Source organism: Excalfactoria chinensis, chromosome 9, assembly GCF_039878825.1.
Source record: "Excalfactoria chinensis isolate bCotChi1 chromosome 9, bCotChi1.hap2, whole genome shotgun sequence".
Lineage (NCBI taxonomy): Eukaryota > Metazoa > Chordata > Aves > Galliformes > Phasianidae > Excalfactoria > Excalfactoria chinensis.
In genome coordinates this window covers 16,331,750-16,354,420 of record NC_092833.1, presented here as the reverse complement: position 1 = coordinate 16,354,420, position 22,671 = coordinate 16,331,750, and the positions used below count along the sequence as shown (strand labels likewise).

The following is a 22,671-nucleotide window of genomic DNA, read 5'->3' as shown; positions in this document are numbered from 1 at the left end:
AGTAACTTGATATTAGAATTGTAAATATGTACTATAAAGGAAATAAAAGGTTTTGTATTGAGTATTATTGAAGAATGTCACCATTTTAGGTATGTGATGAAACATGCATTATAAGTGGTTGATGCTGAGTCTGTACCGATGAATCAGAAGCCCAAGAAGATCTGCTTGGGAAATACTTCAGCAGACTTATTTTTTTAAGTTAAGTAGGAAAATGCCAATTCATACAAAACTATTCATATGTAACAGTCTTTTTTTATTAACTCCTTCTTCAAAATACGTCATAATTACTTAATGTTCTTACCCTGGGGAAAGAAGTTTACTTCAGTTCCATAGAACAGATTGTCCTGATTTGGATCTCAACATGATTTTCTGTTCCAAAACATAGAATAAAGTTCAGCCATATAAAGGTACAAATCAAAAATATGTATTTCAAAAATTTTAGAGGACCTTTCCTAGATTACTTTTCATTGCTTTTTCTTGGTTTGCTATATGTGAAGGTTTTCACTTTTCACAAGGCAGGGAAAATGTTTACAGGATGTCAGTTTCTGGAAGAAAAGCTAACGCTAGTCATAATTAGCATTAATAAATAATAATAAGTCAGTTTACTTGCTTGTGTAATCAATAGTATATTTTGACACTGTTCCTGTCTTCATATTAACATATTTACCTTATTCTGTGCTAAATTGTTTTTCTTAGACTGCGTGTACTTTTGGTAATGGAAAATCCACTAAATTAATATCCTAGCTGATTCACGTTACAGAAGGTGAGCTTAATTACTTCTAAAGCAAATAAACTCCCCTTATTTTGTTCATCAGTGGAATCAGTGTCAGGAAGATAGCATCCTGAACATAGCACTGGCACTTGTTGAACATGAAAGCAAAAATTTCAGTGAGAATGCTTTTTGTGACTAAATTTATGTCTGTCTTCCACTTGGTAAATAACTTTCTTGGCTCTGTTTCCCAGAGGACCTAAGTTAATTATGCTTTCTTGAAATGAGCGCTCTGTGTATTCCACTGTAACACTCTTGCATATGCAGATAACTCCTTTCAGAAAGACCTTTAAATTATTTTGAACATGCTATTTCTGTGCCAGATGCCACTCTCTGCCATTCCAGATAACTCCAGTTTGAGAAGAGTGGCAATGAGTTGAGTGTAACTCAGTGGGTCCGGCAGAATTTTATTCAATGAGAATTCATGAAACCAGAACAACATGTTTTAAGTTAGACTTCAGTATTTATAACAGTATCCTCATAGGAAAACAATCAGAATTTTTAAAATTCCCCGCTTCTCCTGCCAAAAATTATTATTCCACTTTTATCCTTTTTATGTTGAAGAACCATAGCTATTAAAGTTTACCCAGATTTCTTGCCAACCATATTATTTTGATTGGCTGCAGATTTCTGTTTGTGTAAGTAATAACCATCATAGTATCAAAAGTTGCCAACAGGACAAACATGGAAATTATACCTTTATGTCCTTTCCAGAAGAGCAAAAGACAGAGTTTGGAGCCATCGTGGCTTCATGTTGTTGATCTAACAATGACAAAAAACAACATCTCTGATAGAGTTTGCTTTTTTTATGATCAGAGCAGAATTCTGAAGAGTTCTTAAAAAGAACTGGTGAAACCTTCATCATCCCCATCCCTCTTTTTTTCTTTTGTAGCCAGGCTGGATACCTTCTCAAACCCTGGATCCTGAAGGACTTTTGCTGTGTGTTGACCCACGACTGACTGCTGCAGCCATGCCCAGCAATTATTTTGCAGGGCCAAAGCTCTAGATTCTAACACTATAAAGCAATTTTCAGTAGCAAGCAAGGATTCTCTGCTTTTAGAGTATGTATTGCTTGTTCTATTGCTATCAACAAGCACATGCATAACACTATTATGTCTATGGGTTTGTAGTCTTTTTCTAAGAACATGTGGGATATACCCCAAATCTGTACCATACTTTCTTTTGTACCCATATCATAGTGAAAGGATGCTATTTTTCACGTTAAGATGTCATTAAATTTGCTCATTTTCTCTTTATTGATGGTCTTAGTGCCAAAGAGTTGCATTGTAGATGAAAATTTATTAAACTAATTTACATTCAGAGCAAGCACTTGGAAATCACATCTGCTTTTAGTGGTTTGTATGGAATAAGTAATGACCTTATGTATAAATGGGTTTATATAAAGATCCCTGACCAGAGCAACTTGTCCTGTGAATGAGCCTGATAAATAGAGGTTTCTGGCATGCAGACTCCAGAGCAGAAGAAATATTCAAAACAGAGCATAAATCTTGTTGGAAGAAGCTGGTTATGAAGTGTAACATTTCTGGAAGACTTGGGCATTAAGCACTTTGAAGGCATTTGAAACCGCACACCTGCAGGCTTCCATCAGACTTCTTGGACACTTCCCAGAGCCTAATACTCACAGAACATATAGCCTTGTTCACCTTAAGGGTATTGTCTTCTCACATTGGCAGGAGCTAAAGGAACACATGGGCCTGTTTAATGCCAAATAATGCAGTAAGTGTGTGCTGGTTAATTGGAAGTAGCATGCTAAATTGAATTCAAAACGTGTAACAAAGGGGTGACAGTATATCAAGCTGTTGGAGAAGAAGTGGGCAGATGTGGAGAGTTAGACCCTGGGAGAACAGCTTTACAGACTTGGACTTATATTTAAATTTCAGAGCAAACACTTCTTAAATTGAGCTCTACAATACTGCAGGATTTTGATGTATGCGATTTACTTCATTTTTCATACAGTTTTCAGCAAGGAGTAGAATAATTAACTTCATTAGGTTTGTCATCTTTTTGACGTGTGTTGTAAAGATAGTCTAATAATTCTTGTAACGTGTTCCATACTTTTTTTTTTTTTTTTTTTTTTTTTTATTAGAAGCAACACTTAAACCATTTAGTGAAGCTGTTGAAGTTATTGCAGTAACCCCTCAGTCCCAGTGGCTGCTGTTAAGAGCCGATCAAATATAGACATGGTGAGTTAATGCACCCAACCTGCGCAAAGCTAGCATTGGTCTGTGTCAATATTGCTTGAAAAGTTCACATATCCTCTCAGTACATGTATGTCAATGGGGACGAGAGTAATGTTGTGACTGCAATGTTGGGAGCACTGCTTTGTGTCACGGTCCCTTCAGCATCTTCAGGCAGAGTTAAGCCCATCTGTAGCCTGTATTGTTATCTCTTATTTCACTCCACTCTGAAAGTTCACAGAGTGATAGTGCAGTATTCTGTATATACAGTAAGAGGGAAAAATAACAATAAAAAACAAACTGTCCAAAACCTGGGAATGATTTAAAAATGACTTATAAGTTCTGTACGATAAGATACCGCTTTGTTGACTTCTTCAAGCATAGTCGTTAAAAAAAACACTTTCAACTCTGTTGTTTTATATATGAATAAAGATGTCAGCAACTAGTCATTTAACTGTCCATGCCATTTGGCAGTATCTAGCTTCCTTCTCAGTAATAGCCCAATAAATCTTTATCTTTTAGTAAGCTGATGACAGCAAAACATCTTGAGAAGCTGCATGTGGTGTAGATATTATAGTTAATTTTTAAAATGCTTCATGCCACCATCTAATGGGTGTTTTCTCCAGTCCAGATGTAACATCTTGGCTTACGGCATGTTCTCATGTCTCCCTCTAGTGACTCCAAAAACCTAATGAGAATTTAATTAATTACTTTAAGGGCTGTGATTGCTTGATGTAAGAGATCCAAGCTAATCCTACTGCTGCCTGGAGGTCAAATTTCGATTAATTAATGAAGGTAGCAAGCTATGACCTACCAGCATCGGTAGCAGAGTGTGGTCCATCTGAGCAAAGGCTTCTCAACTGGAGCAGTGTTGGTCCTGCCTGAGGCCACTCTGCTTGTCCTAAGCAGCAGAAGTCCATCTGTTCATATGGCCCCAGCACTTACACAGACCTCTTAGCAGCAGAAATACAAAATTTGCAGGTTTCTGCATTGATGTTTTCTACACCTGCCTACAACTCCTTCAGAGTTCTTCCAGAAGCATGAAGGAAACCTGCTGTGAAACTTCAAGGTTTGTCTCATGCCTGTACTGCTCAGAAGATGTGGGGGCAACAGGGTTAAGTGAGTGCACGTTTCCTGCTCTAGTGGAGCCCCATTTGGGGTTGAAATACTGCACTGTTCACACTGATTCTGTCCCGTTGTTCCAGCTCTAATTAATAAGAAGCTGCCCTGTCATTTCTTTGTTATTTTGTCAGTCTTGGAGTGCTATAAATTACTTACAAAGTGACTTAATGAAAATGCTCTGGTTTTTGCAGCTGGTGTTTTTTTTCAGCCAGGAATCCAGTTTTGAATGATTTATATGTCTTGTAAGATGTGCAGTGAGATTTCTTTCTGTATGTCATCAACAAAGAGTAAGATCAGTACGAGCAGAGGCTGCAGGGGCAATTCCTGCCTGTCGGTTTGGTTTTTTTTACTTTTCTATTTGACATTTATGTTGTGGTAGCCAGTGTGGATCTTGGCCTTACTCTACTAGGCACACGAGAAATCTGCTCTTAATTATTGCTTTAACCTTAAGGGTATGTATGAAGTACAGAACAGCAAGCATAAAAGCATCACGTTATATATGGGATGTACTCCTGGGTAATGAGGGGTGGGATGGCTGCAGGATCAGCTTCATAACGAAGGCTGTGGTCAGGGTGCTTCCCTACTTGAACCTTTTGCTGTGCCCTATTCTACTCTCTTTCCCCCTTTGAAAGCAAGACGTTTGACCAGACACCTTCAAGAGCTATTAGAACTGTTCACAGACACATTTAACAAGTTAAATTTTTACAAGAACTAGTGAATTTGATCAGAAAATAGTTATTTTTGGCTGCCAATGTGGCAAAACCACTTAAAATGCGAACTCAAGAATGTGTTGAAAGGAGACATTTTGCCAGCACCACTATTGTTGTAGCAAAGTCTCCCCTCGGATCCAGTGGGACTCTTTTCTCCACCATATATTATTCCAAAAGTCAAGGTGGAAGTCAAGAGACTGGAAAATCTTAATGTCATTGAGAAAAGGGTGTTGGCAGGGTTGTTTTGGTTTGGTTTCTTGTTGCAAAGCTTTTCTTCTGTAGAGTGGCACCTGGCTTTTTTCTTCCTTTGGACATTAATTTCTTCCTTTTGTGCATTAGTTTGATAGCCTTGCACCTTTAGTTCATAAAGTTATATCTACTGCTATAATGATGAATTTGAGGTGAATTTTCTGTTAGTTCTGTTAGTTCTAATTCATAAATAAATCCTTATTATTTTTTTAAGTCACTCTTTGGTGTAAATCCTAAAACTTCTGCTAACAAGGGAGATGCTCCAGAGATGCAGAATTGGTTCCCCCAGAGAATGCAGCAGGTCTATAAATGTTTGGGAAAGAATGATTTCACCAAACTATAGCAGCAGGAAAAATTCATTTAGTGTATGGCTTGATGAGTGCTTGTGCAAGCAGAGAACAGTCACTGAACATTCCAGGCACTGAAAAAGGGGCCAATCCACAGTGCACGTTATCTTGAATACATAAATGGTGCTTTAGAGCCCTGAGCTAAAGCAATCACGTGATAAGCGCGTGCCAAGTCATGTGAGATGTAAAATACATAACAGCTGATAAAGGCATGTTTTATTTTGAGTGGGCATAAAGGAGGACATTGAAAACTGGGTTTCTTCCTGACTGCACTGCCAGGAATACAAAGCACCACACAGGAGACTTTGAAGGTCCCTCTGGGAAAAATGCCATTACCAACTGAACTATGGTGTGTTGTCCAAGTTGCCCTGAAGGAATCTCTGCCAGAAACACCTGTTAACAATAAGGACTTGTTAACATTTCACAATTATTTTCCCAAGTATGTTATTGCTACACCAGTTCCCAACACCAGAAAATTTGGCAAACATTAAATGCACACGGTACTTCTGGAAACCTCTGGTCTGTCTGCATCTGCAGAGACCAAGATAAAGCTGTACCTTCAAGTCTTGTAAGGGCTCAGAAGAGCTAAGCTCGCACTCGGTGGGGAGGGATTAATGAAGTGTGTTGGGCTCACATTTGAGATCCTCTGGGAACTTGTGTTAGGGAAGAGGCGTTTGTCCACAAACGAAAGATGATCTACTCCAGGTCTTCCTTACCATAGCATTATCTATCATAGACAGTTTGTTTGCCCGTCCATTGAATTCTCACTTTGCAACTATCCTTTTTCAGTTCTAAAGTGGGCCCACTTCATTATAGGTGAGAAACGGCTGACTTCTGCTTTTCCCCTGATATTGCGTAGCATCTCTCCTCTACTCTATATGCAAAATGAACAAATAGTTCTGATTCCTAACTCCAAAAAACCATCAGTTCATGCCACGTGCTAATCCACAATTTATCAGAGACGTGAGCTTCTTCCTTCAACATGCGTTTACAGAGATCTTTATATACATGGTCAATTTCTGCCCATGAAAATCAAAACTGTTGGTTTTTAAAACCAGTACTAAGAGCCTGTCTTCATTCTTGGGTCTCTAGGTATATTAAAAATGTCATGATGCACATTCTTAGTGGGGTTTTTGATGTAAGTAGATGCTTAAATCTCATCTATTGCATGAAGTTTATGTGCTTCTGTTTAACAGTGTACATATCCAATTAGTGACTAGATACTAAATGACATGGGTCCCATGGAACAGTTCGTATTGACGATGCATCTCTTCTAGATTCTCATTTGCTGACTTATTCACAGACTGTGACAGGTTGATTCATTTTGCTTGGGTTTTCCAGGGGAATAGGTGAATTCAAACCTGCTGAGATACAAGAGGGAGGTAGATTTGGCTTCTCCTACACCTTGGGTAAGTGCTCTTGTCATCAAGTGAGCTGATGAAAGAAAATGATTATCCACTGCCCCCCTCCCACCAGCTTATGAATGTAGCTTTCATGTTTGTTTATTTTTATCTGAAATGAGCATATTGGCTATTTGCAAGACTTTTCAGGCTTTAAAAATGTCTGAGTATCTCAGTAGGTGGCACCCTTTCTTTTCCTTTATTTTCCACCAAAAGTCAAAAAGAAGTCAGAGCTGAAGCCGATGAATATGCGAAATGAGTTCAGTAAAAATGTAAATTCATATTTGTCTCCTTAATTGAATATATTATATTGTGAAATCATTACTGTCAGGGCACACTTTAGTTTATACGAACACTTAAGTAAGGAAAATATATAAACCTAGATTGATTTGAGCAATTTGAAAGTGATAGCAGACATCTGTGTTCAATAACATTACTTTGGTAAGCGGTGTTTAATATTTCATGTCAAAGTGAGGAGAGTAATAGAACGGGGTATTTTCTGAATTCTTAGATTGCTGAAGTTTATGGTATGGCATAATATATAATCTGTCCTTTGTCAAGTTCACCAGAAAGAGCACTACTGCAGCTGAAGATGTAACGTGCTCTAATATATATGTTTCTAGACCTCTCCCTGCTTGAGGAATTAATCTTGGAAGGTGCTGAGAGCCCTGAAGGGCCAGTGAAGTCAGTGGGATTTGAAGTTTCTCACAGCTCCATGGATAGGGATCCTTACAGGGGATAATTACCCTGCTCCGTCCCTGGCCAGGAAAGCCTTTAAGCACTGCTTAACTTCTAGGATGTGAGGAGTCCTCTTAAATGGGGGTGAGTAACTCTGTTGAGGTACTGCCCGGGGGCCCAGCCCCTGCCTCTATCCTATTAATTGCTGGGAAGGAGAAAACAAGAGCTGCTCTCTGGCCTGGGGAACTGCAAATCTGAATGCAAAAAGGTGAAAAAGAGGGGCAAAGCTCCTTGCACAGGGCAGAACTGCCACCAAGGGTGAGCCCAAAGTGCCCAAAAATGAACCAGTGCCATATAATCTAAACTTTGGCTGGTGAAGGAGGCAGGTAGTTATGTGTGTCCCTTTTGCTGCACACAAGGGACGTGCACAAATACATTGCTGGCTCAAAGACCCTATTTGCCTTCAGAAAGTTCAAAGTAAGCGAAACTTTTCTAACTATCTTCCAAGTCTATTTTTAATGAACAATTCCATTGATGTTTTTGGATGGGTTCGCGCAGAGTCATTCATCTACAAACAAATTTTTCTTTTGTATTTTCTCCCCAACTCCATTCTTTTGTATTTCATTTTTTAGGTGAAATTCTATATTAGAAGTGGCCAAAAGAAACACACTCCCAAGCCTTATGCTGAATGTCTGTCTGGACATTTTCATTTTAACTGCAGCTTAGGGAAAAAAAATAAATAAATAATAAAAAAAAAAAAAAATAAAAATAAATGTCAACATAGTGTTGGCATCACTTCTAAATTAAAACTGTCCTTCCTCCATGATGAAATACATTGTAAATGTTTGCTTAAAGGATGCAGGTTTATTCACCTTGCCTCTGAGAGGATACTGTGTGTAGGTAGTCACAGAACTGCATTGAAGAGTGAGAGATTTCCCTGTTAAATGGCTTTTTTTTTAACCTCCTCTTAAGCATCTTCGTGCAGCTCTGCTGCAACATGTCTGAGGACAAACAGTTACACCGAGAAGAGTTTTAAAGTTGCAGATAGTTACATGCAGTGAGCAAATAAGTGGTGTTTTTGCTTTGTAATAGTGGAGAGAAAAAAACAAGAAAGCCTTAAAAAAGATACATTACACATAACAGTTACACGTAGTGAATGTTGTTCCTGACATGCCATGTAATTCCTTACAAGGCAGATGATCTATGTAATCATTATTCCATAACATTCTTTTTTTTCTTACTGATTTCTCGAGTGGTGTTTCTTGAATTGACTATTCAGTGCCCCATGGGTTTGATATTCTGATGTTGCTCGGTACCGAACTGTGCCACTTATCACCTGGTGCTTTCATCCCATGATTACCAGTACACGACTTTTTATGTGTAAAAATGTCTTCCAGTAACTTTTTTTTGCGTGAGACCGTGGAATTTCCATGAATTTGGGTCCCTTAGATGTTTGTGGAAAGAAAATGCAAAACAGGAGGGATTATAGCATAAAGAAATTTATCAGGCTGCTTGTATGGCTAGAGGCAGGACTTCCCAGCTTTGTTCAACCAACTAGCTGTCCTATCCAGTTAAATGTGCGCTTGGCAGTCATCAGGCTGAAAGACTCAATTTGCCATAGAAGCTGGAGATGGAAAACACCTGCTCAGATCATCCTCTATCCAGTGCAGAGCCATTTCCCTACAGGACATAGGTCGTCTGTAAATTCTGCAACTGACATACTATATACAACCTCAACTGGCAACATCCTGTCCAGTGCTACACTTCATAAATCAGGCTTAGGCCCAGTAAATCGGCAAGGAAGAGCAGTTAGCAAAAGCATATCTCCCTTCCCAATGGCTTTCTTATGTTTCAAGGAATCAGTGGCATGTCAGAAATGATAATCTTACTCAAACACTAAATAGCATCTTGATAGCGCTGTGTCTTGCCAAGTGAGAGCATAAGCAAACACTCAGGTCTTCACTGGGGACTTGAGCAATTGCCCTCCACAGCCAACATTCCTCCCAGCTGTTTAGGCGCCTGTCATAGGGTCGTTTCTGTTGTTATCAATAGCTGATATTGTTATTGCTGCAGTACTGTGTCATATTCTCATTCCTGGGTGGGAGGATGAGTTAAACGACAAGTCTGTGCACATTTGTCTTAATGGCAGCCTCTGGTTCTCCGTGTTTCTGTGGAAACCTGGCCCTGGTTTAGCTGAACTGGCTTTAAAATCTGGCCCCGCTGTGGGTGCTGAGCACTCAGAGAAGGAAAAATATCTGGTTCTGAGCTCCACTTGAAAATCTGGTCCCAGATGTAGGGGTGTTTGTTTACTTTTACATTTAAGAGATGTAGAAAACTGCACCAAGATGCAAAATAGCACGACAAAAATAGTCTTTGCAAATGCTAATCTACACCGACTGGCGTTAAGTGGATGTGTATCCTTGTCATAAAGTTCTGGGTAAGTTTAACTTATAAGAGGCCAAAAAGGAAAGATCAAAAAAAGTCTGCATCAGCCAAGATCATTAGTTTAGACTGCACATAGAGCCAAAAAAATACAAATTACACAATTTCATCATGTGTACCCATTACTTAACCCATTCTGGAGTGGTCAAAACTCAACAGAAGTTGATGACTCCAGCGGATAGAGGTAGACTTTGTACGGGATTGTAGCAGCTACTCCTCACTATGGACCTTTGGCCTATTGGTCTCAGTGTAGGTAATGCAGATAATGCAAAGTTGTTACTTCCTTACTTGGAGCAGCAAGGAGTGTTTTGAGCAGAAGCCCCCCTGCTTTTATTTGGAAGGAGTGTGCTCTTCCCTCTGTTAGATGTAGATTGGAAGCAATTCTCATTAACAGCTGTTGCTTCTCCTTCTGAAAAAGGCCAGAGCACTACATTATTGTGTGTGTCTTACTGGGTCTTGGGATTAGGTTTTTGAAAGTGCACTTGAGATACCTGTGACAGATGGTGACATTTTCAAATATCCGCCATGCTGGAGAGTTTGGACTGTAATGTAGGCAACTGCTACACTGCAGCAACTCTGAGGAAATAGCTGAAGTCTGGCTTACGGAGAAAAGACTAAGTAATATTGTCCAGAGTTAAATAAGGTTATCACAGTGGGTCTGGGAAAACTTTGACCATGCAGTTCTCTACAGGAAAGACTTTGAGGTACTGTTAATTAAATGACTGCTGCATTTTTACCTGCCATAAAATGCTCTAACTCTTGTAAAAGCTTTTTAGCTTGACAAAACATCAGGCAGAAATCCTGCCCGCTATGCCTGTTTTTAAGCCAGTGCCTTGTGTAGCTGTTGTAGGCAGCCACAGCTCTGGTGTTAGCCCTGTAACCCAACCTGCATCTGGCTGGACAGGTCCCCAAAATGCTTCCACTGCCCTGGCTCAGCCCCACGTCTGGGCATGAGTGAGACAGTGGCACCAACCTCCTGCCTGATGACTTCAGCTGGGCAAAATGGAGAGGGTATGAAAACGTTCAGATTGCCATAAGTGAGAGGCAACACAACATCCGTATTGCCTCTCTTGTTCTTGGCATTGCAACAATGCATAGTTTTCTGTTGTCTCTGGAACCACTCAGGCATATAATGAATGGAGTACCAGTGATTGGAAAAGTTCCTTTTAAGCGGATGTTTCCATTACTTTGTTTTCCTCCATAAGACTTGTAATGGTTTTTTCAAGTGTCAGCAGAAGGGCTGAAGCATCTCTTGATCTTGCAGATCGCATGTCCATGTGGGCCATTCCAGGCACTACATGGAATTTTCAACACAATATTCACTTGTTCTCCAAGCTCTCAATGTTTTTATTATTTCATTTCATGGGTACTAAGAAGGAAAGGCTTCCAAGGTCTGCATTTTTTTTAAGAGATTGCAGACAGTGATTCTGTTCTCGAACACGAAAAGTAAAGCTGATTTTCAGAAAAGATGAGGTCATCTTCTTCTCTACGAGTAGAGTTACGGGAGTTTGATATCTCTAAAGAGCCAGGGAAAAAATGTTGGCTACTCTTTAAAATATCAACTGAATCTTTAGAGTTTCTTCAGTCCATGATTTACCCAAATCACAAGCATGCTGCTGCTTTAAGTAGCGCTGTGGTCAACATACCTCAAATGAGCAAGAACTGGGATTACAACTCTATACTGAATGCATCAGAGCAGAGATTTGGTCTTGAATTTTCCACACCCAAAGACCTAAATTCCAGGCTATTAGCAATATAGAAACAGTTGTCAAGCATCTATCTTATTCAGTTAGAGAGTGGGGGTAGACAGACAGGGAGGGAGGAGGAAGAGAGGAAGGGAGAGAAAAAAACTTGAAGATCTTGGCTTCATCCCAGTATGGAAACCTTTTCCCATTTTGATTTAGCTGAAAATAGAGCCAAGACTAGCAGCCAATGACTTAGTAATGTAGGAACCCTACTCAGCAAACTGTCGAATCCTATACTTAAGTGTATGTAAGTACATGATTTACACTCAAACTTGCTTGTTTTGCTAAATTAGGATGGATTTAGTTGGAAACTTGAAGATTTTGTAGAAGCAAGCCTCTATTTCTGATGTTTTAGTCTTTAATTATGCAGAACACTTACCAGCCAATAGACAGTCAGATAAATACTGAAAGAAGAGAGCACTTCTCCCCACCCTGCAATGATAAAATGTTGAATTTAGAGCCCAGTATCTGCGTCCACAGTTTTTCTTGTCTGTGAGATGCGATGCAGATTGGATCACAGTAGTTCAGTTTCTGAACATCTCACTTAAAATAGAGCAGTTGTGCTTAGAAGGTGGCTCTGAATAATCTCCAAATGTCACACCTGCACTCAACAGCAAACACAGTTGCTCAGTGGGAGGACGTTCATGACCTCTCATGTTGAACCTGCTTTTCTTCAGCAGAATTCTGTTGGGCAAAATGAATTAGAAGCCCAGAAAAGGGACTGGAAATTTGGATATTTGTACCGTGAAGAAGGACATACAATCCTGAATCTGATTTTCTTTTGTATCAGTACAGTAGAGGAGTCCTGCACTCTTGGTCTTCTAGACATGCTTGATGGATTTTCATTAGCTCACAGAAATGTGAAGTTGGCTGGGACTTTGGGAGGTCACGTAGTCAAGCTGCTGTGTTGATGCCAAGACCATCCCTGACATGTGTTTGCCTTCACTGTTATTGAAAACCTCTTCTCAAGGGACTCACTAACTCCACTCTTTTCATTAAGTGCTTCACGACCTTTGCAGTTAGGAAGCTTTGCCTAACATCCAAACCACAGCACCTCTGCTGAAAATGCAACTGATTTCTCTCCCCATGAGATGCAGAGATGATCGTTGTTCTTTTCACAACCACACTATTTTGTGTTGAGAGACAGCTACTATGTCTCCCATGTAAAAAATAAATAAATAAATAAATAAATAATATATATATATATATATACACATATATATATAGGCATCTTTTTAACTCTCCTTGGACTTACTAAGCTTGATTGCTCAGTCTCGGTATTCTCCAAGTCCTTCCCAGATCCCACCCAGGTCCAACATCGGGTGCTGCAGGACCGGCAAGGCCCAGTGGCCGTGTGAGGTAACCAGGTATCTGGTAGTAGTGCCTATGCTGATACAACAGCATCATTGTTCTTAAAAGAAAAATTTTGGCATCCAGGCATGACTCTCCCCCACAGAATCATAGAAGTGATTTAATATTTTAAACTGTGAAACGTCTTATAACAGTTTCTGCAGGGTGCAAGGGCACTTACAAGATAGCGCTGTATTAGTCACTACCATGGGCCACCTTCTGAATATTATAAACCTTAATTTACTATTTTTTATAATCTGAATGGATTTTTTAAGTATATCTAGGGGAATTGGTGTGAGGAGAACCATTGCTTAATTCAACCGTTGCATCCTTAAAGCCAGATTGGAAACATGGAAACCATATGTGAGCTTTTAGCTAATAAAATAAAATGCCAAAATGTGCCGGCTAAAGCTATTGCACCCAAAATATAATTGCACATATGCTCATTTACTCACTTACTTATAATCAAAACATTTAAAAAAAACCAACATTGATACTCAGACTAGGTGTAACTGTTGGACTAAGTTATTTTACAAAATTATTTTACATGGAAAGAATGTGCATGGGGTTTTCTAATGGTGATATGAAAAGCAAAGCGCATAAATACAACCACACACAGCACCAATTGATAATGTTTCACCTGAGCACAGAAAAAGTCCTTAAAATCCTTTACAGGCCAAATTTATTTTCATTTTACTGTGAAGTAATCTTACTTTTAAATGTCTCTAGACTACATATTAATAGTAAATATAGGGTTTGGGTTTTTTTTGTGCTGAACGTCAGTTTTCTTAGCTGTAGGTTCAATTTTCCTTTATTATGAGTCTCAAAGAGATATTTAGCACTGCCAGAAGTGCCAGAACTGAAATCATCTCTTTACTTAAACACTTCATCCCTCATGTCCTTCCTGTCTCTATAACATTACTTCTAACTGTTTTTATTCTCTTCAGTCTGAGTATTACTGTCCCAGAAGTGACTGGAAGGTACACAAAGACTTTGGGAAAGAGCTGATTAAAAATAACTCTGTCACCTCTAGAAACAGCAAAATTCAAGCCATGGGCACTGACTGTAGCTCTGCTGGATGCTATTGGAGGGGTAGTAGAGCTCAGAGGTAAGTTGGTGTTCCTGAATGTGGGACTGGCACAAAAATAAGAAATTGCAGGGGGACTGTAAGAAAAGAAGGCCTTGGACAGCTATGGAAAGTCAGTCTCCTATTCTTCGTATCAGCATACCTGACTTCTTAGCAGATGCAAAAGACGGGAGTTGACAGCGCTGAGTTGTGTGCATTTTAAAGCTGTTTGCTAGCTACCAGTTGTACCTACAGCAGTGGCTTGGGCCATGAGGGTGTGATAACTTTTAATCACTGCTCAGCCTTGGTCATACCCCAGCTTTTCATTCAGAGGTCAAGAGCTGAGAGGTTCCTTTTCACTTAATTGATATTGGCATGATATTGGCCGCATGAATTCAAGGAACTGTAGTTGTAATCTGGGCAGCTAAGGTGGTTTTTCGCAGTGCATGGTTCCTCTGGAGATGTTTGCTAAAAGTCAGCAGCGTAGCATTAGGCTGCCATCCAGGGATTGAGGGAAGAACATTTATCACATCAATCACGAACACTGAAGTATAGTGCAAGGCTGTACTGCTGTTGGGGCCATAATAAATCCAGTTTTGCTGTGGATTAGCTGTCAAGAGTGGGAAGCAAGAGGGGCAGTATTGCTCTCTCTGACCGATAGGCTGCACTAAAACCTGCCTGAGCGTCAAGTCCAACCTAATGTGCAACAAAATGCCATTGCCCAGCTGGAAATAATGGTAGCTGCTCTTTCATTCTGAATGCACTGACCTTTCTGGCATTGCCCAAGTGTGTCACTGCTGACAGCCTGGCTTTGCATTGGGCAACTGCTAAGCCTGCTCCAGAGCTTTGTTGCCAAAGCCAATGCGAATGTCTCTGAAATTAGCCAAAATGTCTGAAAAACAGAAACAAAAAAAAAAAGTGTGAAATGCATGAAGAATTAGATTTTGCACACTACCACAAGTGCTTCATATTTATTTTTTAGAAACATGAGGGAATTGTCTAAAAGTTACAGTGAGACTTCTAGAAAGTTGAGAGAAAAATGAATTTATGGGGAAGCAATTGGTTGGGAACATGGGTTAAGTGCCTAGCTTTGCCACTGGCTTCTTTTGCAACCATGGCCAACAGCCATATTTCTTTCTTTCTCCAACCTTCATGGCTCTCCTGCCCCCCTACGCCATCTGTAAAGTAGCTCCCATCTGCAAAGTATTTCCATTGTTTGTCTTAAGAGCTTGATGGCTTTTGACTATGTGCAGCACATTGCACAATGGCCTCTGGATACAACTTTATAAACAACAAATATAAATAGAAGACTTCTAGGGAGACTAATGAAAAGCTTGAGGAATAATCTGTTTAAAGTGCATTTGAAAGTGAAAAGCTGATGTGCAGATGCATTACTAGGATATCTTTAAGGCAGGCCAGCCAAGAAATAGGACTTTGTTTATTTTCCTATGTGATAAGTTAGATAGGAAAAATGTTTTTCTATTTTTTTTTCTATTTTTTTTTTAACAAAAATTAAAAAATCAGATGGAGCAGCCAAAGGAATGAGTGAAGTCAGATCAAAGATGACAAATTGAGTCTGATGAGATGAAGAGCTTACCTATTTCAATTGCCCAACTTAAAAGCGTAATTTATAGAAAATGATTTCTTTTAAAAAAGTGAGGAAGAAAAGGAAGGAAAAAAAAAAAGAGAGAGAGAGAAATGAAAAGAAAAACATGCCATGGCCAATAAGTTGTGAAAAACTGTGGAGACTGGCACTTTCAAATGCTTGGCAGGTTATTAAGCCAATTTTTATTTAGTCCACTATAACTGTTGGAGGGTCTGTGATTCCCAACTGTTTCACATCAGAGAATGAAAACAACTATAGCCCAGCCAAGACCACATTGGTGACTGCCAGCCCCTTTAAGTGCCAAACATGAAAGCAACAAGTCCAGATGCTTTGATCCCAGCATTTTTGGATTTAGCCCAGAATGTTTTTAACTCATGTTAGGACAACATACATTATAACTGGAAATCAATCAATAGCACTGTGACCTTCAAACGCAGTAAATGTTTGGAGTTAGTTTCTGAGCATGTAATCTAAATTGGGGATTGGAAGTTGGAAGAGATCCTAACCTAACAGGAAAAAAAAATGTATAATTTTAAAAGCTGGAGTTGCAAGGAAGCAACAAATGAAGGTTTAATTATCTAAGGGAAGAGTATTAGGCACTGGAGATGCATCTGATGTGGAGGGCCGCAAAAACCCAAGGAGTAAATCAATGCCATTGGGTCATCCACCCCAGCATAAAGGGGAAACAATAAATGTGACAGTATAGGGGAAAGACATAAGGAGCAGCCCTCTCCATATCTGGGCTGGGGACTATGAGTCCATTCCAGTTGTGAAATAGTCCCTGGGTTGGTGCCACATCAAATTGGCCTCAGCATCCTGGTGAGAACCCGTTGGCATCTGCCGTGGTTGGCCTCTACTCCCCGCTAGGTGTCAGCAGGCAGGGTGGTACTTCAGGGGACAAGATGCCTATGGAGAGCAGGCAGAGAAAGCATGTCCATGGGCTCCTGGGGGGCTTTAAGCATGGAATTTGCACTTAGGGCATGAGGGCATGTCTCATGAATTCCTGAGTCACCGCATGGTGTTGTGGCTCTGCTTTAGTAAGTGCCATACTGGGGGCAAAAAAAAAAAAAAAAAAAAAAAAAAAAAAGCATATAAAATAATTTTCTTCAAATATAGCTGTAACATAGACCAGGCTTTAGGTGGGCTTATAGGCTGACACTGTGATCCCTTTAATCTTTATGGTGTTGGAGAGTCAGTGAGTAACACCTGATTTGCACTGATTTAAATCACATCAAGTCCTGACTTCTGCAGGGGAGAAGTGGCTTCAATAAGTAATTAAAATAATTTCATCTCTCTTCCTTTTTCTTTTTTTTCTTTTTTTTCAGTATGATTTAATTGTGTTGCCACTAAATACCAGTCTAGACACTGTCTTGCTTAAAAGCTTTAAAAATCCCAGAGTAGATTTTACCTATTAATGATCATGAATGGCTGTTGACATATTGTGGGACAAGCTGTTCCCTCACAGCAACATTGCTAAGATTGCAAAACCCTACTGTGAGGAATTAAAAAATATATAGAGAGAGATAAAAGCTCTTCTCCAGCTAGAAAAGCAGGTCTGTTTTAGCTAATGCAAGTCCCACAGAGACAAGAAAGCTCACATTCTCATGGCTCAGGTGGGCCATGAACCACCAGCCCATGATCAGCAGTCATGGTCCGTCAAGGCTGGCTGTGCATTCAAGTTATAATCTCTGGAGGCTGGGAAGCAGCTTGACCTGTCCAGCATTGTTTCCATCCCTGTTTTCCCACCAGATCTTGTCTGGTTCCAGCTCTGCATACTTGAAGCTCTGTGCTGGCCATGGTCAGGATGCAGATTCAGGGCATCAGATTTGTGTAGGCTGTAAAACCAGGGCCAGAAGTAATGGCAGTTTGAAGGGAGGATGCAACCAAAGCAGATCCAAGCTCTTTTCCATCCCCTTTGTGATGAGGCCCTGGCACAGGCAGCTCAGAGAATCTGTGGGTATCTAATCCCTTGTCTAATCAAGGCCAGGTTGAATGGGGCTTCAAATCTGATCTAGTGGGAGGTGTCCCTGCCCATGGCATGAAGTTGGAGCTAGGTGCTGTTCAAGGTCCCTTCCAACCCAAACCATTCTGTGATTCTGGTCTATGATAATTTTTAGTGGTGCCCAGTGATAGAACAAGAGGCTTTGTGTTCAAACAGAAACACATGAGTTGTGTTTGAGCATCAGGTACTATTTCTTTAGTGTCTGCGTGACTGAGCACTGGCATAGGTTGCCCACAGAGGCTGTGGGATCTTCCTCCTTGGAGATCCTCAAAAATCACCTGGCCATGGTCTTGGGCACTGTGCTTTAGGTGTCCTTGCTTGAGCCATGTCTCTGCAGGTTACCCACAGGCTGCCATGCTGCCGGTGCTTGGCCACTACACCCAGCTAATGGAAAGTTGCTGGTAAAATGAAATTGTTCAGGTTGCTCTGGCTCGAGTTGCTCGAGCCCCAGTCAGGAAGGTGGCTGGCAGATAGCAGACCGACCTGGAAGCATTTTTGTGTCTGTCTGAGCTGATGGCTTTCCCGTTTCTTTTCCTCCTGTGTAATGTTATAGGGGACATATATGAGATATTCAGCAAGGACTGAAGCAGGGAAGTCTGCAGGAGTGTTTAGTGGGAGGTCAGGAATTTTTAAGAGGTATTATTACAAGGCGGTGTGGTTTGGGTCATGTTTCTTGTAGACATCTTGTCAGGAAACTTTTTAAATAATAAATTGTAATCTCTTTATATATTGTACAAGCTTATTAAACTCAATCTTTAAACATAAACCTGCCTTTTGAAAATAGCTTCAGATGAGCTCAGAAACTAAAACAACAAGAAAATATGTAGAGAAATAGAACATGTGCTGGCCAGAATTTTAAAGACAGTAGCCACAGCACACCAGATTTTAATTAGCAGCTACCTGCAGTGTCAGCTGCCTGAGATGAAATGTTTTGATATGCTTAAATGTGTCTATAAAACAGTTGAAGCTTTCTTAGATCCTGTGTCATTTGTTTTTATTCTGAGCACTGTGGTTATCCAGTATGGATATTTCACAGACCAGGTTCTCAGGAAGATCTGAAGTCTTTGCTTTCTGTCTCTGTTTCTACAGTAGTAAAAAGAGGATAATTACATTTATTTCCTATGAAAGACTCTTAACTCTCCCCCCAAAAACCAATATTTATAGGCTGGATAGAAATAGCAGTTGTAGTAACAATAGTGGAAGGCATAATCTGGAGTCCTGCTAATGCTTGGATTAGGAGAGTAATAACAGAGAGAGAGATTTCCTTGTTGAACCATTCCTGCTGTGCCATCTATTTTCAAAAACATCCTTGCACCTGGCTGGTATGTGATTTCAGAAATAGAAACAAATAATTTCTGTTCTTTCTCCCAAAAGCTTATTGTGAATGCCTGTGTACTGCAGAACTCCATGGACTTAGCCAAGTTCCCAAATTCAGGCCATGGAGACAGCACAGTGGTCCAGGCACCAGCTCTACTGGGGATTGCTCATAATAGCAGCTTAGCTGTGCTTGAATTGGGGGCTCTTTGCTTTGGCATCACCCTTTTCCTCCTAAATAGGTCAGGACTCCAGGGAATCACAGTAAATTACAATCAGTCATCAACATAACCTCATTTTCCAGAAGGTGGCAAGGACAGTCCCACAAAGATTTTCAAGCAGGGTGGCCGTACCTGTCACCATACTCTTCTCTTCCATACCTGTTGGGCATGGAAAGGCAGGGCTGGCCCAGTCTGTCACACTTCCAGGATTTCATGCCAATGCTTCACATGCAGAGAATGTATCATAGAATCATAGAATGTGTATGGGAAATTGGTAATCACAGCCTGAATCTCTGATAAATCAGCTGAGGCAAGTGTTGGGTCAGCTACAGGAGCACAGGTGTGAGTGATGTAGCTGTGCTCCCAGAAGGGTTGGAGCTTGACTCCACCTCCTCTAAGACCTCATTTAAGGGCTGACCACCACCAAGGCAGCATCTCTTGGAGATTGCTCCCTCGTGGAGATTGCCCTAGCTTTTCCAGCCAAGGCATCAATATTGGTGAGTTTCCCTTTACCTTTTGAATATTTACCATCTTTTCATGTTACCCACGCTTACAGAATGGCTTGGGTTGAAGGGGACCTTCAAGATCACCTTGTTCCAAGCTCCCTGCTATAGGTAGGGACACCTCCTTCTAGAAGGTTGCTCAAAGCCCCATCCAGCCTGGCCTTGATTGCATATCCTGTCCTGACTTACATGCTATGTGCTTCTGGCCCAACACTGGCAGCAAGCACCTAGTGAGGAGATAATGTTCCCAGAGAGCCCCATTCCATTGTAAATAATACCAAAGTGATCTGACCCTGGATACAAATTTCCTTTCTTATTACTCAGATGAATAGAGCTTTCCTGCACAGTGAGATTTTTTTGCAAAGGTGCTTTATATTGAACACTTGAAGGAGATAGGTGGGGTGGTTGGTTGTGAACTGCCAGCCTTGCAGTAGGGGAAAATGTGATTAAAGTTTGTAGGTGCTGTTACTTATTAAAGATATCCATAGATTTTTTTATTATCTGTTTTGTCAGGTTGAATTGGTGACTACTAATGTTTGGTTACATCAGAAGGCACACAAAGCTTTTTAATGGGAAATACAATCATACCTTGGGGCACCTTTCTCTCCTCAGCCAAGACTGATTCTCATCTTTGTCATGGGGAATTCATGTATTCCTCAGTACCTCAGTAACTCTCAATTAAAAACTAGCCCTTGGTAGTTATTAGCAGGCTTTAGAAGGTCTAGGATGAATGGATAGCGCGGGCAGTATATAGGGAACTGGGAATGAGGGCTTTATTCTCTGTATTGCTCCTTACCTATGTTTTGAACTTCTGGTCCTGTCTGCATATTTTGGCTGTAGAGTATTCAAGGGAAGGAGTATTATACTCCATTTGTGCAGAGCTGAGTATATTGGCTCCAGTCTTATTCTGGGGCTTGTTGGTCTTTCTATAATGAAAAAATTAACTGCAGAATATTACCAGAGTTTGGGGATTTTTTTTTTTTCTTTTTTAATTTAAAATTAAGGCCCAGATTGAGGCATAGAACAAAAAATGTTGGCCTAGTTGAAGTTCAGAGAAAGGGAATGGGAACTGGCAGATCAGTAGATTGGTCATAAACCAGGCAAGTTGCACTGATGAATGATGATACCCCTGCTCTCAAATCACACTGAAAAGCTGCTCCTTCCAGTGCTATGCTACATGAGCACCTTGTATTAACCTACAGGGAGCATCCCTATTGCTGAACCACACAGCTCATCAGCTTTGAATAACATGCAAGATTTATCCTCTGCAAACTCTCATCCACATGTATAGGTTCGGACCAATGTTGTTAAGCTTGTGAAATTTGATGGGCTCACAGCACGAGGTAGTTTAGCTGCTGCTATGTGAGATTCCCATCTATGTTAGGGTTTATTGAAAACGTTATGTCCCATCTGTTTCTAGATGCTCCTTTCATGTTCTTCATCTCTTTAGGCTCTCTTTTCCAAAGAGTTTGCTTGATCCATGTGGAGTTAATAAGCGATTTTGGTGTGTGAGTATATGCATAAGGACCAAGATGTCTTGTTTCATAAAAGTCTGTCGTTGATTTATTCCTCCTTCTAGTGCACTGCTTCCTGTTCATTTCTCCTCTCACTTGCAGAGCGAGGGACGCTGTTTATATTAGGGATGTTTCTGGTGTTTACAGATGGGGCAGCATTTGTAAACGATTCTGAAGAGCTGTTGTTTTGAAGGAGCGTCTCTAGGCTCTCGGAAGGGGGTCCCACCACTCTAGTGCATTGGGCTCACTGCTATAAAACTGTTTTACATGTCCTAGAAATGTGCCAGTGGGAATGGTCAGTTCCTCTTGCAGTTGCCATCACTGCCTTTGGAAAGCCAGCAGCTGGGACACATGTGAACATTGGTGGGGTTGGTCTGACTCTGCAGTCTGACTCTCCTATTGCATGTAATTGAGCATGATGTGCAATCATGCAGTTTTGTTTCAGAACCTCTTCTTTCCACCTCCTCTCTCTCCCCAGTGTGTGATGAGTCTACATCCCAATTTTATAACTAGTTAGACTGGAGTTTTACGGTAACTCTGTTTCAGAGAAATAAAGGCAAAACCACAGTGGTCTTTTGTCTTATCGGTGCATGTGCTTTGTCTATTGAGTCCTACTTAAAAAACCCATTTGTTGTTATGGACATCTCAGGTTTAATTTAAAAACAAACAAAAGTGGAAATAAAGTCGATGAGCTGGTTCCTTGCGGAAGTCCATCTCCTTACTACTCATGGTGGATTTCATGCTTCTCTTGGTGTCTGAGCCATAGAGAAACACTGCAGATAAATATGTTTATCAGCTAGATGTGTATGCACTTGATGTCACGGAAGAGTGGATACCAATTTGAATCAACTACCATCCTTTTTTCCCAGGACGTGGGAGGATATATTTTCCCTGGTGTCATGACATAGTTTTTGCATAGCCTAAAATAAAAAGCACATGTTGCAGAAAGGCAAAGTTTGCTGATATCTCAGCTATCAGAGCAGCTGAGTGACCAAGCCAAATACCTTTGGCAAAATGAAGCAGGAATTCGATGTTGAGCACTGTGTTTAAAAGAAAGAAAGAAAAAAGACAGGAAAAAAAAGGTTCATTGTTGTTGTTTGCAGGAGTTTTTATAAAAGCAGCCACATCTCAGCACGCATTGCAAGCTTGAAGCTTTGCTGAGCCAGCAAGAGTTGAAAATACAAATGGTAACCAATGGAAAGGAGCCGATGGGTTTTGGAAAACACCACCTATGTGGGAGCATTCCTGTCTTTTTCAGAGAGAGGTGTGTGAGGGATATGGAAAATAACTAAGATAGACAAATACATTTTTATATCTGAGTGGAGGTATGTGCAGAAAAACTGCCCCAACCTTAAGCATGGAGGATTAACAGCAGTTCTGTTTAGAAAAGAATTTTGACGCATACAAAGAAACTGTTGCATTGCCTTGGTTTCAT

General features: G+C 40.4%; 1 protein-coding gene across 1 annotated transcript in view; it reads left to right on the top strand.

Moving 5' to 3' along the window:
* Window positions 1–22,671, top strand: part of LOC140255954 (uncharacterized) — a 189,560-nt gene that overhangs the window by 153,878 nt on the left and 13,011 nt on the right. The window contains exons 36-40 of the transcript XR_011904619.1: window positions 697–763; window positions 1,662–1,830; window positions 2,877–2,973; window positions 6,737–6,804; window positions 7,419–7,617. The gene's annotated coding sequence lies outside the window, so the exon portion shown is untranslated. The remainder of the gene's footprint in view (window positions 1–696; window positions 764–1,661; window positions 1,831–2,876; window positions 2,974–6,736; window positions 6,805–7,418; window positions 7,618–22,671) is intronic.